This window comes from Mauremys reevesii, linkage group 7, assembly GCF_016161935.1.
Source record: "Mauremys reevesii isolate NIE-2019 linkage group 7, ASM1616193v1, whole genome shotgun sequence".
In the NCBI taxonomy this organism is placed as follows: domain Eukaryota; kingdom Metazoa; phylum Chordata; order Testudines; family Geoemydidae; genus Mauremys; species Mauremys reevesii.
Window position 1 is genome coordinate 83708312 of NC_052629.1, and position 23118 is coordinate 83731429.

General features: G+C 42.5%; 1 protein-coding gene across 3 annotated transcripts in view; it reads right to left on the reverse strand.

The window, feature by feature from the left end:
* SFMBT1 (Scm like with four mbt domains 1) overlaps positions 1 to 23118 on the reverse strand; it is a 285061-nt gene that overhangs the window by 125044 nt on the left and 136899 nt on the right. The window contains exon 1 of one of the 3 annotated variants that reach the window (XM_039482043.1): positions 12066 to 12181. The exons of 1 other annotated variant lie outside the window; for it this stretch is intronic. The gene's annotated coding sequence lies outside the window, so the exon portion shown is untranslated. Of the gene's footprint in view, positions 1 to 11053; positions 11100 to 12065; positions 12182 to 23118 lie in introns of those variants that run through there. One more of the 3 variants, XM_039482045.1, reaches the window with a different exon arrangement.

Genomic DNA, 23118 nt, shown 5'->3' on the forward strand with positions numbered 1-23118 from the left:
TCTAAGAAACACGGATATAACTCAGAGACCACCTATTCTAGGAAGTTTCAGTACAATCAGAGGGAACACAATCTATCACCGGAGTGCCAGCTTCGCCAGCACATGTACCATCAATTGTGCTCAGTTATGGGTCTGATCCTGTTCAGTGCTCAGCACCCTGAATTCCCATTTGGGGTCTACAATACAAAGGAGCTGAGCACCTTGCTGAATTGAGGCCTATATACAGCATTGTTCTTCCACTGTTGACTCCTCTCCGCTGTAGATGGAGCTTAGACCACAAACTTATTTCATTTATTAACAAATGTCTACACTACAGACTTTATGGCAGTAGAGCTGTACTGATGCAGCTGCGCCGCTGTGAGATCTCTCAGTTAGCCACACTATGGCAACAGGAAAGAGTTCTCCTGTCGACATAAATTAAACCACCCCCAACAACAAGCGGCAGTAACAATGTTGGTGGGAGAAGCTCTCCTGCTGACAAAGTGCTGTGCACACTACCACTTATGCCAGCAAAACTTGTCGCTCAGGGGTGTGATTTTTTTCAGACCCCTGAGCAACATAAGTTTTACTGACTTAAGTGGTAGTGTAAACATGGCCTAAAGCTAGACATGAAACAAAAAATGCTTTATTCAGCTCCCTGCAGTTCTTCTTCAATGACAGCTGTCAGACTCTCCCTAGTATTTTTCAGCCTATGCGGCCACCAGGGTTGGGGGGCAGGCAAAGCATCAGCCCCTTCCCCTTTCCTCCCCGGTCCTTGTTGCTCCTGGATGGGCCACCCTGCACCACCTCTGGAGAGAGGTGGGGCACAACGCTGCAGGAGCAAGGTGAGTTCTTGACCCACCTTAGGGGGAGGGGATTTTGGCACCAGGCTCCAACGGTGGGATTTCAGGAGCCTGGCCATGCAACCCCAGGCTCCAACTGCAGCCCCTGGCTCCTGCTGCAGGGCTTCAGCCTCTGGGCCCTGGTTCCAGCTTCATGACAGCAGGCAGTGGCCCCCAGCTCCAGACCCAAGCTCTGGTTGCACAGTGGCGGACACTGGCCCCAGATGCAGACAACCCACAGCTGCACAGCAGCAGGCTCCAACCGCGGGGCTTTGGATGCCAACCCTCGGCTCCATCCACAGAGCTGCGTCGGCCTCTGGCCCCCAGTTCTGGCCATATGGCCCCAGCCCCTGGCGCTGATCCCCTGCCCCAGCTAAAGGGCAGCAGGCGCCAATCTACAGCTCTGTTCCCTGGCTCTGGCCACAGGTGCCGACCCCCACCCTGGCCGTGCAGCAGCGAGCGCAGGCTCCAGTCACAAAATGGCAGGCGCTGACTCCTGGCTCTAGCCATGCAGCCCTGGTTTTTGGCCATGTGGCAGCAGGCACTGGCCCAGGCTGCTGACCTACAGCTCCAAGTGTGCGGACTCTGATCCCTGGCTTCAGCCATGCAGTTCCAGTCTCCAGCTGTGCATCTGGCATGTAAATATCTTGTGATGCTGGCTATAACAGTGCAATGAAAACACTGTTCTCACTTTCAGGTTACACTGTAAACAAGAAGTAGGCAGCATTATCTTCTGCAAATGTAAACAAACTTGTTTTTCTGAGCGACTGGCTGAACAAGAAGTAGGACTGAGTGGACTTGTAGGCTCTAAAGTTTTACATTGTTTTGTTTTTGAGTGAAGTTTTTTTTTACATAATTCTACATTTGTAAGGTCAACTTCCATAATAAAGAGATTGCACTACGTGAATTGAAAAATACTCTCTCTTTTGTTTTACAATGCAAATATTTGTAATAAAAAATATAAAGTGAGTACTGTACATTTTGTATTCTGTGTTGTAATCGAAATCAATATATTTGAAAATGTAGAAAACATCCAAAATATTTAAATAAATGGTATTCTGTTATTGTTTAACAGCACAATTATTTTTTTTAATTGCTCGACAGCCCTAATACAAATGCAGCAAAGAGTCTTGTGGCACCTTATAGACTAACAGACTTTTTGGAGCATGAGCTTTCGTGGGTGAATACCCACTTCGTCGGATGCATTTAGTGGAAATCTCCAGGGGCAGGTATATATAAGCAAGCAAGAAGCAGGCTAGAGATAATGAGGTTAGTTCAATCAGGGAGGATGAGGCCCACTTCTAGCAGCTGAGGTGTGAAAACCAAGGGAAGAGAAACTGATTTTGTAGTTGGCAAGCCATTCACAATCTTTGTTTAATCCTGAGCTGATGGTGTCAAATTTGCAGATGAATTGAAGCTCAGCAGTTTCTCTTTGAAGTCTGGTCCTGAAGTTTTTTTGCTGCAGGATGGCCACCTTAAGATCTGCTATGGTATGGCAAGGGAGGTTGAAGTGTTCTCTTACAGGTTTTTGTATATTGCCATTCCTAATATCTGATGTGTGTCCATTTATCCTTTTCCGTAGAGACTGTCCAGTTTGGCCGATGTACATAGCAGAGGGGCATTGCTGGCATATGATGGCGTATACTACATTGGTGGATGTGCAGGTGAATGAACCGGTGATGGTGTGGCTGATCTGGTTAGGTCCTGTGATGGTGTCGCTGGTGTAGATATGTGGGCAGAGTTGGCACTGAGGTTTGTTGCATGGATTGGTTCCTGAGTTTGAGTTACTATGGTGCAGCGACACTATCACAGGACCTAACCAGATCAGCCGGTTCATTCACTTGCACGTCCACCAATGTAATGGCTGCACTCTGAGGCCGCCAAAAAATTTGTTGTGAGAACCCTTAGGCCCACTATAAAAGTAAGAGTTTGCGAAGAGTTAAGTTGAGAGCAGAAAATATTCAACAGTACACCAAAATCCAATTTCTCTGAAGTGAGGTTTTTTTTCCCTTCATGACTGGATGTACTTACCCCTGTACAGGAGCTGATTCTGAATTCCTAGACCAGCAGTCTATGGACTCTGAAATACATTTGGAAAATTCCCTGAAGCAGTCCAACTTATTACAGTTTCACTTTCTGAAGAGATGACCATTTGGAAACATTCCATGATGATATTTTTGCCATAGATACAGTATATAGTTTGTATACAATTGTTGTAAGCCAATGTTTTTACATTTGCCAAGTGAAACAATTAAGTGAAACTGTGACTTTTAATATCTACATTCTACAGTACTAATACTACAGAAGCAGCAACCTGCTCCGGGGGCTCAAGGCAATTTGTTGGGATGCTAGACCAAAGCACCACACCAATAACTTTGTTGCATCAGATTTGAAAGGCAGCAGGAACAAAAAATAAATATATCACTGTGACTTTCTATACCTTGGGGAGCATCCTGTAACCCCCATATTCCTCATTTTTATATAATCGTGATCTTACATATAAAGCATGCTTTGTAAGGTATCGGGGAAAGGTTACAATCTGCTGAAAGGTTTCAGAGTAGCAGCTGTGTTAGTCTGTATCCGCAAAAAGAACAGGAGTACTTGTGGCACCTTAGAGGCTAACAAATTTATTTCAATACATTTGTTAGTATTTAAGGTGCCAAAAGTACTCCTGATCTGCTGAAAGACATTTTTCTATCCATATATGTATATCATTAATGTAAATGAAGTTATGAGAATTCTGTGGTATAGTTGTCACTAAAACATGCTGTATGTTGGGGAATAGACAGACAGATATCAGCTCCCCAGAGGCAACAGCAAGGAAAGTAACCAATGCCCAGGCAGGGTGTCAAACAACCCATCAACAACCACTGTCCAGCAATGGAGCTACAATTCGGTGACTCACCTGCAGGAGGCCGCACCAGGGGAATTGCTCAACCTTGTCTGGGAACTCAGCGATGCCCACCAGACATGCCTGGACTTGTGTGGTCCCCAAGCACATGGGACATATACTTCATTTCCTTATTCCTTCTTTGCAATTTTATTTCCTTATCCCATTTTGCTTTTCAAGAACAAACATATTAAATCAAGTTTTCAATCTCATCTACTGTATAATAAACTGTGAACTCCTGAGAAAATTAAATTAAATAGGAAAAACTGCTTTGGAAACAGACATCATCAAACGTTTTTACACACAAGGAATGAAAACTGCTTGGGATGATCTGAGGCAATACCATAGAGATGATCAAAGAAACAAATTATGAGCCAGAGATTAAAACAATGATCTAAAATTACATGGGACTGAGGCTATAAAACAGAACACAGCAGGCCCATGCTTCGCTTTTCTTCTGCCCGCACTATGCTGAAAGCAACAAGGACACTGAAGACTTGAGACTCCAACAGAGGAGACTGGCCCAGACTTAAGGGACAAATCTGTACATTAAGGACTCCAATATCCAGTGGGGTGAGAAAAATTGATTATCTAGATGTTTCTCAGTCTAATAGGGTTGAGAGTTTAGACTGCGTGCTTATATTTTATTTTGGTAACTAACTGACTTTTTGCCTATTACTTATAATCTTTTGTAATCAAACTTCTTTAACTGTTTACCTTTACCAGTGAGTTTGTACGAAGTGTGTGACAAAACTGCTCAGGTTTACAAAGGCTGGTGTATAACCTCTTTCCATAAATGGAAGTGGCAAACCAATTACTAAATTTGCACTGCCCATCTGGAGCAGTGCAAGACGGTATACTCCTGAGGTACAGTGCTAGGAGCAGTGGGGATTTGGCTAGTGCCTTTCCCTGCCTGATTCATGAGTGACTCTGGGAGCATTCATACAATCTAGCTGGGTGTGGGGCACCACATGCTGTTGTGCTGAGTGATAACAGCTTCTAGAGGGTTTGCTGCTCGTCACTAGCAAGGCACTGTGAGAGACAGCCCAGGCTGGAGAGTTTAGGGGGCACAGCAGTCCCCAGGGGATCCCATCACAATCACCTTAAAGGATGGAAGAGATACTTGGAAAGACAGGCCTCAAATCTTAATGAGTTAAAAGAGTTCAAGTCTTGTCCAACTGGCCAATTAGTGTTCTTTGATTAACTGTTCCTACTTTGGTTCTGAGTTTTATTCGTTAGGCAATTTCAGCACTCATGAGTCACACTAAACTGAGTTAACCATAAAATGAACACTTGCTTTCTTCAATTATTTCTCTGCTGAAGTTTGTGTAACATTGCCATATCTCGTACTGAGGAGGTGGGTGGGCCAAACTGCAACACACATGTCCAACAGTGTTTGGTGAGAAGTTGTGCACCTATTTTTATATTCTCAGATTCTTAGTATTTGGTTAGTTTTTATGAGATACTGTGCAACTATGTAGTATATCTTATTGTAGTAGGCTTTGTATCCATTAGATATTCTGCCACACAGAGTTAGATATTAGAAAAAGTGAAAGTGTATATGCGTTTTTCTCAGGCTTGCAATATAGAAGAGTTAAAATTTAGAAAGGCAGCTGTTTTTTATGCACTGTATCATCTAACCTTTTTCAGAGTAAATCTGGTCATGAAAGCCAGTGGCAGCCTCCCTGCAAGAGAAACAGTGTTGGCAAGATTGGGAAACTTTTGTGAAATGTCCCTAGTTTAGACAAGTCTTTACAGAGTAAGGCAGCTTGCTAGCAGAAATTCTGAAATAAGCCATCACTAAACTTTATATAAATTGCTTCCAAAATGTAATGGCCCTTAAATGTATAAGACAAAACCTTATTTCTAAACATGAATTGTCGTTGCTTCTAATGAGAAAAGCAATGCACTTAATGGAATTACTCTAGGGATGAATTTGGACCATATATGAACCTTCACAATTCAACTCCCAATTTTCAGGTACCTAGATAATCCTTTATAAATATATATCTTAGTAGGACACTTTATCGCTATGCATTCAGGTTCTTTTTAGAGAAGAAAAAAAAATCTTACATTTGACACTTCAAATCCCAAAGGACACTAAGAAATTGACATTACACACACTGACAAACTACTTAACCCAAAGCTGAGAAACAACCACCTCTGGAGTGAAATATGACATCAGTTATGACAGAGCATGACAACATTTTGGGAAAGTGTCTTCACTTTCCAACTCAATTGCATTCTGAACATGCCATTTACATAATTCCCTTCTTTTGGGAACAGAGGTGAAGTCTTGAGATTACATTAATTCAACACTGTTCCCCAAAAATTATCTACTGCAGCATTCCTGCTTCACTCCCCTCCCCTCCCAGAAAATATTAGAAATGATACAAACATCAAGAGCCTGCTGGATTTCTTTCTACCAAATTCCACAATTTCTACTCTTATTTTCACACCGAAGACCCAATCCTCCAAGATAGGTGCTCTTGAGGCACACTGAGAGCCCTCAATTCCTATCAACTAAAATGAGAGATGAGAATGCTCAGCACTGCATAGGATTTAGTTCTAAAAGCCAAGATCTCTCTTCTCTACCTTTCATCTGCGCACATACAGAATATAAAGTTGGTTTGATAGCCACATCCTTTCCAGATAACATCAGATTCATCTCTTTCTTATAAAGGAAAATCACTTCTAACTGATGTCTCTGAAGAAAGGAGGTTGTTTCTGTAATGAAAAAGAATGTCCTAAAAATGTAATGGCAAATAAACCAAACCACTATAAATGAAGAGGCGCAGTAGTACTAACAGTGATTGTGAATACCAGCAAGTTCTTGCCCAGGGTGACCCAAACAGAGAGCAAAGGACTGCTTATGGTCCATTTAACCCCCACAAATTGTTAAGATTTATACTAGTCAGTTGCTAGTTATAGTGTTAATAACCAATTAGCTGCAACCAGGTTAATTTACCAGGGTTATTTGTGCCGAAAGTTGGCAGTTACAATAAGAAATTTTTGTTAAAGAATGAAAATTTAGGGACCTCCTTTTTAGCCTAAGAGGAAGGTATCCCTCAAAAGCTGATTTGCAGTCATTGCACTACATACCAACAGTACTCACTGCAGCAGAAAGTTAGCGGCCGTACACACAGCTATGTTTATTATCAATAAATACATAAGGCTTGAGAAAGCTGAAATCTTAGTGTTTTTCAAAGTACACTTTAGAAAGATTCAATTCTTGCAAGCCTTGATCATGCTCTCTTGTTGCTGTATACTAACAGTCACATTGCCAGTCACTCTTTGCAGGGACTATTTTTTAAGTTTTGTCTGTACCGTGCCTAGCACAGTGCCCTTCAATCCTGATTGGTGACTCTAGGTGTTACTTCAGTAGTGAAAAAAATAAATAGTTAAGTATAAAGCTACCACCGCTTAGCACTTATACTGCACTTTACATCTTCAAAGTGTTTTATAAACACTAATCCACACAATCATATGAGCATAGCCCTAATATTACATATGTTGAAACAGACAGGAAATAAGAAGCTTCACAGTGCCACATAGAGAGTCATTGCTAGAGGTGAAATTAAAATTCAGGAGATTCTGGTTCTGACCTATACTCAGATCACACTGTCTAAAAAAGTGTCACTTTTTAAATAATGGGTTCCCATAAATTATGCCATATTAAGTACTCAATGTCATGTACTTCAGGAGGGATATTTGTTTGCAAGCTTCAGAGTAAGTTTTAGAACTATGACCTCACTCATCACAAGTTAAGCTTGTTTTAAAAAAAAAGTGCTTTGAGAACATTGATTTCTCTTTTGCTCTGCAAGTGCATTGACTTTCCCTCCCTTTTGCTGGATTTGGCTGACAGTTTTATGGACCAAAATGCATCTTACACACCATTTTAATGCGAAGTGAACAGTAGAGACTTTATATATTTTGTGCTGTTGGAATCCACATTGCTCACTTAGTAGTAAAGCATGGAAGTTACACTTTGATACCTCTTTTGTACATTTTTATAATATTTGTCTCATATTAGTGAAAATATGAGTATTTTACGGATTGTTAAGTCGTCAGTCATATGAAACTCAGTTTTAAAAGCACATCTTTGCTTGTGTTACTAAAATGAGATTATTAAAGATTATCATTTTTTAAATTTAATTTTCTTTTCACCTTTACTCAGTTTGGAAAAAGTGGACTAATGAGTTTCACTTTCAGGATCCTATCTATTAACACAATGCTGGTCTTCAGAAAGAGTCAGGAACATGTATGTTTTTACTTAAAGCTTGTTTAGATTAAGATCTATTGTATTTTGTAAAAACCCTTGAAAACAAACAAAAGCCTATCACATCTAAATTAGGGGCCTAAAACTAGTCGAGTCCCTCTCTAACTTTACAACCATATTCCAGCAGCACTGGGGGAAAAACAAAATAAACAGAAGAAACTGAAGTCCACCACCAGTCTAGCACAGAAACATGCTACTGCTCCAAACAACAACCAGGCAAATATTTAAAATCCATTAGACATCAAGTAGTATCCCTGTTTGCTATTCCACATAGCTACATTAGATGTACAGTGTCTAAACTCTTCACGTCCTCATAACCCATAAAAATCTGTAATTTTAACTTCTCTTATTAAATGCATGCTTGTAACAGAAGACACATGACAGGTAAGAGCCTCTGTATCGTACATAATTAATTTACGTTATCTTACTATGAAAATATGCGCCTGAAAAGAAAAAACTACCTAGTGGTCATTTCCCTTTTCAGGTTGTAAACAATAAACTTGAAGGATAACAAGACAATCTACCTATTCTTCTGTAGTGTTAAAATTATAGTTAGCAGTGTTAACTCATACAGGAAGATCACATATGACAAGAATTTCAGTTACATAGTAAGATTGATGTTTAGATGTGCGAGAAGGAACTTCTAATATGACCTCACATAATATTTTCCCCATGTTCAATTTTTCCTGCATTTACAGCACATTTTAGTAAGTTTAATTAACTCACTTCAGTAAGAACATGCTCATGTAAATAAGCTCCCAATCCTTTGGGCTGCATTACTTTAAGTCTGGTTACTTATGTCTAGCTACCAGAGGTGACAGTATCAATGTCCGCATCATAGCAGCATGTTACTATGGCAGAACTTAGTAAACAGAAGCAGTGCTGTGAAGTTACAAGTGACTTGCAAGAGTGGAACAGTATGGATTTGGAAGAGGAGTGTATGGAAGGGCACAGGGACTGAAAATCAAAAGGACAGGGTGCTATTCTTAGATCTGCCCCTGGTTTGCTGAGGAACACATCACCACCAAAAACTATCTGTAAAATATTAACAAAATCCTTGATTGGTAACAATTGAGAGGATCAATTCTTTGTAAAGCCCTTTGAAAACCTCAGATGCAAGGCACCGAAAAGGTGCAGAGAATATAAAAATCAGAGCATCAAACCAAGATTACTGTCAGGTGCTAGCTTGTTTCCTTACACACTATTTTCCCCATGCTGTAAAATCAGCAGTCTACTAAACAATTGTTCAGTTAAAGAATCAGATAAGGTAATTCAACAGTAGGAAGTCAATGAAGAAGCATAAAAGTGATGGATCAATAATTACTAAGTCAGTCGCTCTAGCTCTGTTATTTATTCTGTGCAGTATTTTTCCTGTGGTGAAATCTGTGCACCAGCTTTAGGGCCATGGAACACTTCACTGTTCTGCCAAGTGAAATTAAGTCACTCCACAAAAAAGTAAACTAAAAATTAGTAAACTGCCTTCTCCCCACCCTTTCATTTTAAAGTAAAACAAACCATAAAAGGTGTTTGAGGTGAGCTCTTTCAGTTTTACAACCACTGAAGCCTAAGTTGTTCCATAACTCATTCAAGTATCTCTTCTAGTACTCCACTAATAATGGTGCTGGAAGAGACAGATCACATTCTCATCGTCCAACCAGAGTGGCAAGAAACCAATCACAGCAAAATAGAATTATTTTGCAAAACCTAAGCAAACTGGAATTAAGGAAAGAGGCAAACAGATGTGTTTCTGTAGCAGATCATTTTATAATGCATATTTAACATTTTAAATTGTAAAGATTATGGCTAGAACACCAACTGTAAGTGAATCCCTCAAAATATTCACAATTTACTAGCTTACTGCCATTTTACATTCTTTGAAGTAAAGTAAATCAATGATTATATTGCAGTAACACTATAGGCCTTAACTAAGTCAGGGCTCCATTGTACTAGGTGCTATACAAGCAATAAATGATATTCCCTGCTTTTGGAGAGTTTACAAACTTTTATTCTTTGTCATTAGAAGGCAACTGCTAACCAACTAATCCACATTCACCAGAAATCTACTGTATGTTGCAATACAAAGCTATCTTTATAATTTGAAGATAGATCTTAGTTTTTCCAGTGATTTCAGAATCATACACCTTACATTCTGGATTACTAAAATGTTCACTATGGTAACCTCCCAGGCTACTGACAGCAACAAGCTCCCTGGAGGGAACTGACATAAGAGAAGTAGCAATGTAGGCCTTTTTTCTTCACTACAAAAACCACTAAAACATCTTACATTAGAATTCTACTGTCAAAGTGGGTAATACAAAGTGGGTAACTATCAGACATGAATGTTACTGTTTTTAATCATCTTTTATGATGGCAACAAGTTTCTCCAAAGTACATGTAATCATTCCACTAAAGCCCACCTGGGACCATTAAACAGCCATCACCCTAGACTATTATGTAGTCTAAAGGAAGGCCTTGTGGGATATTAATAGCCCACCTTGTTAGAAACTCACAGTAACTGCCAGCTTGTTTTTCTTTTCCTTACCCTATTTCCACCCTAGACTCCTTCCCATACTCCAGCCAAGAATTTGGGGAGGGAGGGGCACGGAGAGGGGGATAAGAGCTGCTGATGTCTATGGAAAACTTTCAGAATCTTTCCCATTTAGGAACAATTGTGCTTGTGTCACATTTTCTCCTCTCCTCTGCAGTTTACTGTTGTTGTCCCTCTATCTTATTCCCCTAAAGTGAAGTTCGAGTCCTATGGCATCATAATCTCCACAGCAACCAACTGCTTGTATCACAAATGGAGGATTTACCACTTCAGGGGTAGAATAAGCTACCAAGGCAGATGAACTCCTAAAGAAACAAAGATCCTGTTTTCTTGAGCACATCCCGTTAGTGAAAGAAAAGGGGGCTGGGGAGACACAGCAAAATATAAAATGGGAAGGCAGTAAGAACAGTATTGTTTTTAAACACAGTGCAAAGTCCTGAGGGAGCTGCCAGCAGTTCCTACATTCTGGGGGGAGGGGAGGCCTCATACAACTCTGCAATTGAAACAACATTTACCAAAACAACTGGAATCTGCAGATGTGGCTTCTGCCGCTCTCGCCACAGAATAAAAGCAATGACCTCCGTGTCAGTGATTTAAAGGCCAATTCACGGAATGGGGCAGTGCCCACTGATGCCCGTGGAACTCGTCTCAGCCCGGGAGGGATGCACTAGCCGACTGGAAGACACCTGGACAGCGCGGCCCCACGGCATATTGCACTGCTGTTCTTCAGGGGGTGGGGTGGGGTATCCAAAATATCCCCGCGTTTAAAGAGCCCCTTCCACACGCCATTTTGTCGGGGGGGGGGGAGTGGGACAACTAGGACAGCTCACGTTTTTAATTACCTAACTTAATTATTTGGAATGAGCAGGAGGGGGACAAACTACCTGAGTTCAGGCTGAACTAAAAACACACCGCCGCACAAAGTTGGGTGGGGGAGGAATTACCTCCAGCGGGATTGACCCCCCCCGCCAGCCTTCTCGCGCCCCCCAGTCTGCAGAGCAGAAATAGGGCCAGGGCTTTAGGGAAGTGGCCGAGCAGCAGCTGAGAGACCCAGCCCCGCGTGGAAGGCTCCCCGCGCGAGGCCGGGGCAGAGAACGAGCACAGCCCCTGCCCCCGGGGGGAACTTTGGCAAGCGGCAGCCGCCCCCGCGGCGCGGTCTCCCTTCGCCAAGGGGCGCGCAGCCGGTCGCCTCCCGTGGAGCGGCAGCCGGCTCCCCAGTCCCCCTCCCCTGCGGCCGGCGCGCCCGTGCGCGCGGCGACTTTTGCGGGGAGTTGCGGGGCCGCCCGCTGCGCGCGGGGCTGGCGCATCCGCAGCGGCCCCTCCAGCCCGCGCATCTCTCCGGGAGCCGCGCTCGCCGCTCCCTCCACCCTGCGCTGAGCCTGCCGCCCTGCCTGGCCGCCTCCCGCAGCAAAACTTCGGGAGGCGAGAAAAAGCCGGCGGGGCCCGCAAGCGGCCGGCAAAACGCGCCCAGCAGCTGCGGCCGGCCCCGCTCCGCCCGCGGGGGGGCTCGGCCGGCGCCCGCCTTACCTGCGGCGAGTTTTTCCAGCCCTGCGCCGCTAGCTGCCGGGGCTCGGGCTCTCCGGCGCTCCGCTCGCCGCCTCATTCCAATATGGCACGGCCAGGCGGAGCGCATGCGCCCGCCGCCTCCCCCCTTCTGCCCTCCCCTCCCGCCCGGCTTTTCGGGCGCTCAGACGCCTCCGCGCAGCGACTCGCTGAGCTTTGCGCGGGGTGGGGACGGGCACCGGCAGCCACCTGCGCCGGCAGCGGCCGCCCGGGCCAGGCAGCCTTACGCCTCGCCCGATCCCCGGGGCTCAGCCCCGTCCAGCACGGGAGGACTTTCTGCAGCTGCTCGCTGTTGGGCATCCCCCGCCCTAGCACCCGTTCCCTGCGGCGTGAGCCCTGGCTCTGCCCCGCACCTGCCTCCTGGGCAGCAAAGCGGGATAGGACACGGGGTAAAGGCAAAAAAGGCTAAGGGGTGCCCCATTTTAACCCACTGAGATCCAGCTCTCAGCCACGCTCCGAGGGGTCAATTAACAGAGAGGGGTGTATGACACATGCCCCCCCAGAGCCTTTCACCCGGCCTCTTCTCTTCATTGCAGGACTTTGTCCCCAGCAAGGAAACACGGTGTATTCCGTTCGATACCCAGACACACACAGATCTTCCCCCCACACTCTTCCCTTTGATGTTTTACTGCCGGGGTTTGCTCCCTGACGCTTGATTTCACTGAAAGAACGCTGACTTGTTTTTTTAATAGAAAAGAGAATACAGAATTGTTCATAATGGTGGCACTCAGAGCTGGCTCCAACATACACAAAATACACCCCACGGATTTATTTCCCGACATGGTTTCACTGGAACGAGGCCCCGGTGCAGCAGCAATTGCTCCGGCGAGTAAAGATTGCAGGGAGCGGGCCCTAAATTGATCTACTCTTTTGAAAAGGGTAGGCAGAAAGACAGCGTACGTTATTTTTAACCCCGATAAAAACACCGAAGCACCATATAAAACAGGAAGAAAAAGGAAGCGTATTGTGCAAGACCAAGAACCTCATGGCCAGATGCCTGTGCAATGAGGGAAGGGTGGAAAAGCAATCGACTTCCACAGCGCACAAGCGACTTAGGCAGGGAGACTAATGCAGGCAAGAAGTATTTGAACTAGTGGAAAATAATCTTCAGAATTCCATTAAAAAAAAGTGAAAGCTAAATCCTAGATCCAGTTGTACTTTGGATTTCACCACGTTGCCCGAGAAAGACGACATTGTCCATCTAAATCCCAGCTTCACTGATTTAACTGCATGCTCTTTAAGAATTGGTTTTAAATACTTTACACATCCATATTACTGAAAACACACCGCTTTTATTCTAGTATCTACCCCGTTCGTTAGCACATTCCATTGAACGAATCGCACTGGTGCAGTGTTTGGAAACACCAAATCGCCTTAAATGATGTGCAGAATGGAATCTACCCGTGTTAGTGTTTAGGCAACATTTTAACATTTACTAGGGAGACTATGCATTTTATATATATTAATCCCATTATGGTTGACATCAGTTGATAGCATATAAAAATAAGTGTTCAGAGGTGAAAGACACACGGAACAGAATAAGCTATTATCATCTGTCCCTGAAGCAGAGATGTGCCAAGAAATAAATAGACCAAACAGTGCTGGAACTCCAGACAGGAAGAACAAATGTAAGCATGAACAGGATAATTAGGTATCCAAGAGGCAAAATGTATGGTGTTCTTTATTCTCTCAAAAGGAGAGGTATGAGAGATACAGTGAAATCAAATTATTCCAGATACGTATTTTATATTAAATGGAATTTTTTCCTCAAGGGGAATTTTGATAACCAACTAGCAAAGGCAATACCCTTTGGTTAAAATTTTTTTCCATAGACATCTTGACTAACTCATGAAAAAACTTAAAGAATCTGCTGCTGGAAAGAGTTGGAACATAGTTAACTAAATGCTTTTCTTTTTTGGATATGTAAAGGTTATTTCACATAAAAAAAACGAAGCACCAGGATTGCACAAGGGGACCTGGTGTCTCACTGCCTCTGCCTCATCTTGGGAAAACTCACATTTAGCATAAGCAAAGCTAAGTGAAAGCTATCCCCACGAGTGGCGACGGTGTTAAGTGAGAAAAGGCCTACCTTATCTCACTTCAATTCAATTTCATGCTTATTACAAACACTTCCAGATATTGGGCTGCAGCATGCATAATTTTTCTTCCTGTAAAGCATAGAAATAAGTGACCGGAGAGTGAAATACTCTATCTGGCCACTAGAGGGTGGTCTCTCCATGTTAATTTAGGACCTGTGAGCAAAATTTGAAGAGTCTGCTTATAAAATCTTCATGAGCTGTCTTTGACCTGTGGTCAATTAGGACTTCATTATTTGGTACTTTCAGTCTCTTACTGTTCTGGTTTAATTCTAATATCAGATAGCATGCACCTAAATATTCAATATCACATTTAAATTGTTTCTCCACAACTTCCTTAATAGAAAAAGCACCAGTAGCTCATTATGCTGGCTTTAACAACTGTTAAAAACAAGTGGCAATTCGTACAGGCTCTCCTTGATGTAAGGTATTTTTGTTCATGATTCTCTTCTTTGGTTGGCAAGCAGATGATACAACCTAACTAGCTTGAAGCTAGTTTAAAAGCATGCAGAAATTTAAAATGAAATAAGCATGCAATAAAATATTGATCATTCAAGTTTCCAAAGTATGTTTAATATTTTAAAAAATGAACCACTGAACCTATGCAGAGTCCTCCTATTTTGTTAATGCAAGTGTTACCTTTGCTTCAATGACAATACTAAGTAGTAATCCTTTCTATGAAGTTAAACAATAAAGACATCTTCCAAAATAAAACACAATATTTTTAAGACCATGAACAACATTTAGGAGAAACACATGTTCAACTAATGACTTTAAGTATCAGAGGAGTAGCTATGTTAGTCTGGATCTGTAAAAAGCAACAGAGTCCTGTGGCACCTTAGAGACTAACAGATGTATTGGAGCATACGCTTACTTTGTCGGATGCATCCAACAAAGTGGGTATTCACCAACGAAAGCTTATGTTCCAATACGTCTGTTAGTCTATAAGGTGCCACAGGACTCTTTGTTGCTAATTACTTTAAGTGACTAGAAAGTGCTCCTGATTTTGTCCTAACTCTCTGTATTTAGCTTGGCAGGCCACATGAACATTAGATAACTAATGAGACACCCAACATATCCTTTTGTCCTTTCATCATAACAAATGAAGCAATTTCTTGGAGTTTGTCAACATGCCATTCAGGCTGTGGAGTAACCGAAAGTCATTCAAAAATTCTCCAAACAAATGCCAGCACCTGTAGGCTATGCTTAGGCAAAACTTCCATTATAAAGGAATGGAAAAAATGTTTGAGCACTGACTACACTTTTGTTAATGTTCCTAAATATCAATGCACCTTAAATTTGTTTGGCACAAGTCTGAAATCCATAAGCATCCAGATGCTCCACTAACTTCAACAGAAGTTTTGGAAGCAGAGATAGTAAGCTCAAGCCTATATCAAATGATGCAGCATGTTGAACATGGTATTAAGATTTAGGTTTCAATCATGCATGTAACTGTGCATGAGTGTAACTTCATGCAGTTGAGTACTCCTACTCAGTTCAGCGGGAGTATTCAACTGCACAAAGAGTTTAAGTGTCTGCAGGATCAGAAATATTGCCAGTGAAATCCTGGGTCAGTTACTTTCTTTTAGCTATGTATATCCAATTTAATATTTATTAAAATCATTAGTTTACAAGTTTAGTTACCTGCTTCAAGTGGGTGGAAGACTCAATTAATTAAGGACTGCAAGATTGGGCCTGGTAAAAGCAATTTAGTGCCATATCCTGCTCCTGCACATTCTGCAGTAGCATACATTTCTCCCACAATGTGCCTTCAACATACTTCAGCACGGACAAAGACCATATTTTGAGGCAAGTGCAATTCGTATGGTTTTCTTCATTGGCCTGGTCAGTGACACTGCCAGCAAAGATCCAAATAGGTGCCAGATGTGATGGTTACTTTTGCAATGTTGACATTAGGGGCCAATCGTTATCGAGACATGTCTCTTTTGCATCAACAATTCAGTTCAGCCTTCACATATAAATCAATCTTAGTAGGAGAGCATTCATGCTGAAGCAGATACAGCTATACCAATGGAGCAGGGGGAAGCAGAAACCCAGTTCTGTTTACCCTTCCACAGTATCCTCAGAATCAGAATTGGATAGTGGAGGGCCCCAAGACTCATGTGGCCCCACCCCTCTCTCCACTCCCGCCACATTAGCTCAGTGACAAAAACAGCTAGAAAGAACCAGTCAGAACAATAAAGTTAATCACTTGCAGACTCTGAAATAGGTGCTGGAACTAGGGGCTGCTGCACCCCTGGTTTGAAGTAGTTTCCATTATATACAGGGTTTACAGTTTGGTTCAATGGATCTCAGCACTCCCACTATACAAATTGTTCCAGGACCCCTGAACTCTGATGATGTCAGCAGCATCCAAATATTTTTTTGTGCATTAACAGCTCAAGACATTTTCTCCCCTCTGACTAGCTGCTCGCTCCTACTCTGACAGTCAGAAAATCATAGGAATGTAGGACTGGAAGGGACCTCAAGAGGTCATCTAGCCTGCCCCCCTGCATTCAGGCAGGACCAAGTATAGACCATCCTTGACAGGTGTTTCTCCAACCTGTTCTTAAAAACCTCCAATGACAGGGATTCCACAACCTCCCTTGGAAGCCTATGCCAGTACTTAACTATTCCTGTAGTTAGAAAGTTTTTTTTCCTAATATCTACCCTAAATCTCCTTTGCTGCAGATTATGCTGGTTACTTCTAGTCAGACTTTAAGTGGATGTATAGAACCATTGATCCACCATCTTCTTTATAACAGCCCTTAACATATTTGAAGACTTCTATGTCCCCTCCTCAGTTTTTTCAAGTCAGGTTTTCTAATCCTTTATCATTTTTGTGGCTCTCCTCTGGACTCTCTCCAGTTTGTCTACATCTTTCTTAAAAGTGTGGCATCCAAAACCAGACACATTACTCTAGCTGAGGCCTCACCAGTGCTGAGTAAAGCAGGATATCAGCCTGTTTTGCAACTGTATCCCATTGTTGACTCATTCAATTTGTGATCCACTATAACCCCCGGATCATTTTCAGAAGCCCTTCTGCCTATCCTTCACTTCATCCTCACTCCACCTTCCCTCTGTGTTCCCCTTCTTCTTTACCATCTTACTTTAATATCCACTGTACCTTACATTTCTCTTTTCACCTAATTCTCTCCCAAGAAAACCCCATTCAAAGTATTTTAATAATTTTGTTTTTTTTAATGGAACTATCATGACATTTGCTAACACCCCCCCCCCCATAACATTTTCCACTGTACTTGTATGATATATCCTTCTCCCACCCCAAGCCCTTTGTTTGGTCTATTTAGACCAAGCTGCTCAGAGCAACGTCTTTCTTATTCTGTTCGTACATTGCCTAACATAATGGGTCCCAGGTTTGGTTGGGGTCCTTAGGTGCTACTGTAATACAAATAACTGAGAGCAGACATCCTCATAGGAATTTTTCCTGAGCAAAGACAACAAATTAGGTCCCTACATATGAAGGGAATAAAGGGATTGATACAGTGTTTTGTAATAAAATTAATTAACACTAATGTCAAAACACTTGCATAAGTGTTTGCAAGATTAGGGCCTAAATGAGTCCTTCAGTATCTGAAGCCTAGTATACTTTTCAGAATTATGCAGCAGTTAGGCGGGGCTTAGTGTCTATAATCACACACACATGATTAAAAAAGGAATTGCAATTAATTGCGAGATTTAAAAGTTAATTGCGATTAATTGCAGTTTTAATCACAATGTTAAACAATACCAAATTAAATTTATTATAAATATTTATGCATGTTTTTCTACATTTTCAAATGTATTGATTTCAAATACAACACAGAATACAACGTGTACAGTGCTTACTTTATATTATTTTTGATTACAAGTATTTTGCACTGTAAAAAAGAAACAAAAAGTAGTACAATCTACAAATTGAAGCATGAAGGAGGATACAAATGTTTAGCTTATCTGGCAGGGAAATACCTTGCAACTCTGGCTACAACAGTGCTATGTGAATGCTTGTTCTCACTTTCAAGTGACGTAAATTAGAAGCAGGCAGCATTATCGCCCGTAAATGTAAACAAACTTGTTTGTCTAAGAGATTGGCTGAACAAGAAGTAGAACTGAGTGGACTTGTAGGCTCTAAAATTTTACATTGTTTTGTTTGAGTGCAGTTATGTAAAAAAATATAATTCTACATTTGTAAGTTGGACTTTAACAATAAAGATATTGCAGTACAGTACTTGTGTGAGGTGAATTGCAAAATATAATTTCTTTCATCTTTTTTACAGTGCAAATATTTAATAAAAATAATAAAGTGAGCACTGTACACGTTATATTCTGTGTCATAACTGATATCAATATATTTAAAAATATAGAAAAACATGCAAAATATTTGTAATGAATTTAATTTGGTATTCTATTATTGTTTAACAGTGTGATTAAAACTGCAATTAATTTTTTAATCTAGCTAATTGTTTTGAGTAAATCACTGGAGTTAACTGTCATTGACAGCCCTAGTTTTGTTTTTTTTCCTTAGAGGGGAGAATTAATAAAAAATTATTTTCTGCACCAAACATATAATTTACCAACAAAACAAGGACTCTCTTTTTAATGTTACCTTTCTGGAATTTTACATTGCTTGCACATTCCCACCTCAACAGATAAGTAGAGGACTGCAGTTTCAAGGGCTACAAATACAAAATTAAACACATTAAAAAAAATTAAAGCAGACAACTGATTACGTTAGCCCATTGTGAGCTGCAATAATCTTTCAGCAGAAATCTGCACCTCAGTGTGGATAAATGGAAGTGTTGCTACATATGCCTAAGTATATAACCGAAAATGGTGGAGAGATGGTGAGAGTTTAATCTCAAAGTACAAGCAGGTTCAGAAAACCTGGCTGTACACTTGCACACACAATGCCCCCTTATTACGGATTCTGCTGAATGAGAGGTAGTGCAAGTGCAGCAATCTGCATCTTCCCCAACACAGCAGCCGCAGCTTTATGATATCTTCAGAGGGGGTTTTTATTCATGCCCACTGCTGGTTACTTCAAGCATTTTTCTCATGGCTGGATATTTGTATATGAACTGATTTATGCAGCTCCTTTTTGTAGTTAAATATTTGAAGATTTCAGTATACACATGGCATTGCTAAAAGTTCATAGGAGGGGTGGAAATTGCCCCTTCTGATAGGGGAAAAAAATCCATGGGGTACAGCTTGAGAGGGGCAGGGGAGGAAAACAGACTCTCCTTGCAGTTTTCCCAGGTCTTTTAATGAAAGGGATGGTTGGCTCCTGCAATTCCATTGTATACACAGGTGTTTGCAGCCAGACTGCAGACTGAGTTACTGGCAAATGGCTATCCACAGAGATGCCCTGTTCCTCCATACTAGATCTGCCCCCTTTTTCTCCTCCCTGACAGCCAGTGTCCAATAGAGCCATGCTACCTGGCCTTTTCCCATCTGCTGCTTCTCCCAGGAAACTGCCTTAAAAGATTGCTCCTGAGCCTGGAAGGGGACTCCACGTTTCTACCTCACCTTGCTCTTGCTCTACATTGCTGTAGAGGCAGCTGATCTTCAACTCCCCATCTGTGAGGCAGGGAGAAAAGGTGCAGTCAGAGAGAGGACAGTCTCTTAATAATGACCTAATTAAACTGCCAGCTAGGGCACAATTATGAAGGTGGTGTTTGATGTGAGAACCTGTCCTCGAATATTTGTTTAAATACTCTTTGCTTTTGTTAGTTTGTTGTTCTGAACAATATTAAAATGTATTTAGTGATGTTTATATCACTGTGATATATAGCTGCTGCACAGCTCCTAGAAACATTCTTTAATAGTGTATTTAATTTCATGCCTGCATATTGAGATGCAACAGGAGGTTTGGTTCTAGTTAGATGGGCAAGATATTTTTCTGGAATTTGGACATCTACATTTTAAAAAATGCCAGGAAGAAGGAGGATTACATCTTTCAAGTACTGCAGCAGTCAGTCATCATGTGTTCAGCAGCTATGGCTTGCTGCTAGTTATCTAATGAGTGTGTGGCCTGGCACAAAATGGTTACTGCCTACACTAGAGATGTAGGAACGTTGTTAGTCATCACAGCACGTACTGAGTGTGAGCAGCGGAGTACACTTGGTGCTTATGCTGCAGAATAAGCTGTTCTGAAGCATGAGCAACTGGCACAGCATAGTCATTGTCTTCACTGGAGATATTATTTAACCCTTTTATAGCCACCCAAGCATCCTGGCTGATTCTCTGGTGCTTTTAAAAATAGAAGAAATTGATGTATAGGAATAAGTATATCCGTAACCTCACTTATTTAATATAATACTTTAATTTGCTATTTGTTTATATATTCAGATACTTTGATTTCTGGAGTAGATTTGTTCCATATTTATCAGAAGATCGGGCCTTTTAGGTGGCTGGGCAGATTTATGTTTTTTACTATTTTGTCAAGTCATATTTCTCATTGTTTCATCAATTTTTGCCTACTTGCTTTATTTTGAAACATAAATAGATTAAACTGGGTAGAATTTTCCTGTATAGTGATGTTAAAAACAATGTAGAGAAAGCCCAGTTTTAACTCCTTCAGTTTCTCATGAGCTGTTCAAATCAATAGATAATAAATGTCACAACAGAAAATATAGGGAAAAGAAACACATTTCAGTACATACATCAGTCTAAATATGTTGTCAGAGCTTCAGCTGAACCAGACCACTTCCAGGCACAAAAGGTGAAGTTCTCAACCATCATAAAGACCTAGTAAATGGTCTTTGCACAGGGCAACTACATGAGAATAGAAGAGAAATGAAACGAAGTGTTACCATCCAGTGGCTGGATACAGAGTAGGGCCTGGTCTACACTACGCGTTTAAAACGGTTTTAGCAGCATTAAACTGATTTAACACCACACCCGTCCACACTAAGGCCTGGTCCACACTGGGGGGCAGTGTCGACGTAAGATACGCAACTTCAGCTACAGGAATACCGTAGCTGAAGTCGAAGTATCTTATCCCGACTTACCTCCCGTCCTCACCACTTGGGATCGACGTCCGCGGCTCCCCCGTTGACTCCGCTACTGCCACTCGCTCTGGTGGAGTTCCGGAGTCGACGGGAGCGCGTTCGGGGATCGATATATTGCGTCTAGATGAGATGTGATATATCGATCCCCGCAAAATCGATCGCTACCCGCCGATTCGGCGGGTAGTCTGGACGTACCCTAAGAGGCCCTTTATATCGATATAAAGGGCTCTTTAACCCAGTTTCTGTACTCCTCCCCAACGAGAGGAGTAGCGCTAATATCGGTATTACCATATCGGATTAGGGTTAGTGTGGCCGCAATCGATGGTATTGGCCTCCGGGCGGTATCCCACAGTGCACCACTGACCGCTCTGGATAGCAATCAGAACTTGGATGCAGTGGCCAGGTAGACAGGAAAAGCCCCGCGAACTTTTGAATATCATTTCCGGCTTGCCCAGCATGGAGCTCTGATCTGCATGGGTGGCGATGCAGTCCCAAATCCAAAAAGAGCTCCAGCATGGACTGTACGGATGTGATCGCTGTATGGGCAGACAAATGTGTTCTATCAGAGCTCTGTTACAGATGACGAAATTCCAAAGCATTTAAAAAAAATCTCCAGACAGAGGGCACAGCAGGGACTCAGCACACTGCTGCGTGATAAGCGTAACAGAAAGCCAAAAAATCAAAAGGATGCTCATGGAGGGAGGGAGGGGGGACTGAGGACTCAAGCTATCCCACAGTTCCTGCAGTCTCCGAAAAGCATTTGCATTCTTGGCTGAGCTCCCAATGCCTGTAGGGTCAAACACATTGTCCGCGGTGGTTCAGGGCATAGCTCGTCAATTTACCCACCCCCCCACACCTAGAAGGAAAAGGGAAAAAAATAAATAGTCTCTTGACTCTTTTAAATGTCACCCTATGTCTACTGAATGCTGCTGGTAGACGCAATGCTGCGGCACTGAACTGTAGCATCCTCGCCCCTCCTCCTTGGTGGCTGATGGTACAATATGACTGATATCCATTGTCATCATCAGCCTTGTGGCAGATGGTATAGTACAGAAGGACTGGTATCCGTCCTCATCATCAGCCCATGAGTGCTACTACTTCCCAGTAGATGGTACAGAACGGCTGGTAACCGTCTTCATCATAGCAACAGGGGGCTGAGCTCCATCAGCCCCCGCCTTCATGTGTAAAGAAAAGATTCTGTTCTGCCTGGACTATCATAGCAGTGGGGATGGTGGGCTCCTCTCCCCCACACTGCTTAATGTCCTGTCTGGACTATCATAGCAGCTGGAGGCTGCCTTCCCCTCATTTTATCTCACTAACAAGTCACTGTTTCTTATTCCTGCATTCTTTATTACTTCATCACACAAATGGGGGGACACTGCAATGGTAGCCCAGGAAGGCTGGGGGAGGAGGGAAGCAACAGGTGGGGTTGTTGCAGGGGCACCCCCTGTGAATGGCACACAGCTCGTCATTTCTGCGGGATCTGACATGGAGCAGCTGTGCTCTCTGGTTCTCTGATACACTGGTTCTCTAGTACACTTGCCCCATATTCTAGGCAGGACTGATTCTATTTTTAGATACCATAAAGGAGGGATTGACTCAGGGAGTCATTCCCATTTTTGTCTTTTGCACCCCCGACCGATCTCAGCCAGGGGCACCTATGACAGCAGCAGATGGTACAGCACAGAAGGACTGGTAACCGTCATCTCATTGCCAATTTACAATGGCATGGTAGATGGTACAGAACGGCTGATAACCATCTCTGCTATCATGTAAAAGCAAATGAATGCTGCTGTGTAGTGCTGCTGAATCGCCTCTGTCAGCGGCATCTAGTACACATATGGTGACAGTGACAAAAGGCAAAACAGGCTCCGTGGTTGCCATGCTAATGGCATCTGCCAGGGCAATCCA